Below are 835 nucleotides of genomic sequence, written 5' to 3'. Positions count from 1 at the left end.
AATGTTTATATGTATTTTCCACTGCCTCCAGGATATATTCTGATTTTTCACTCTTTCCAATATGTCTCCAACCAGCGCTTCCAGTTTCCTCTCTCTCTCAGTGCAGACTCACACCCACCCTCACTCCAGCTGCTAGAGCTGTGGTCTCTCACCCTCACTCTGCACACAACCCCTCTCCCTGCCATGCCCTTCCCAATCCTTCCCACCGGCCTCTCGGCCAGATTGGTCAGGCAGATAGTGACCCTCTCTCCCCACACAGTGAATGAAAGTAGTTCCTGAACAGCTCTGGGGGTAGGTCTCCAGGGGGTCGGGGTTCAGGGCACACAAGCTGGCCGGTGACTTCCTCCTGCAAGAATAAAGGAAGTCCAGCCGCTGCACACCCACTCATCGGAACTGGGGCGGGCAGAGCTCTGTGGTTGGGACAGGACCCCTCCCCCTCCCCGTGCACCACACTTAGGCGGTCCCTTCGAGAAGCCTGGGACTTACTATCATTTGAGGAACACTATATTTGTCTCCCCTCCCTAAAAGCTAAGGTCCTCCAGGGAAGAGTTTTTGTCCGTTTTAATAAGGGCTGAATGGCAGGGGCCTGAAAGGGTGCCTGGAAGACAGGACAAGAGGCGCCCGTTACCTCTTGGTTAAACACTGTGAGTACATACTCCAAAAAGTTTGTGAAGTAAGTAGACAGGGGAGGGATGACTAAACGTGTGCTCACCAGGCGGTGCCGGGGGTGGACAGCACAGGGGCTGTGGGTGGGTGGGGACTGGTGGGTGGCGCCGCGGAGACGCGAGGGGGCGTCGGTGGGGTGGCCGACCCTGTCCCCGGGGCTGCCACCAAG

This window comes from Galeopterus variegatus, unplaced genomic scaffold (genome assembly GCF_000696425.1).
Source record: "Galeopterus variegatus unplaced genomic scaffold, G_variegatus-3.0.2 Scaffold687, whole genome shotgun sequence".
In the NCBI taxonomy this organism is placed as follows: Eukaryota; Metazoa; Chordata; class Mammalia; order Dermoptera; family Cynocephalidae; genus Galeopterus; species Galeopterus variegatus.
The sequence above is the reverse complement of the archived record's forward strand: the minus strand, read 5'-3'. Positions refer to the sequence as shown.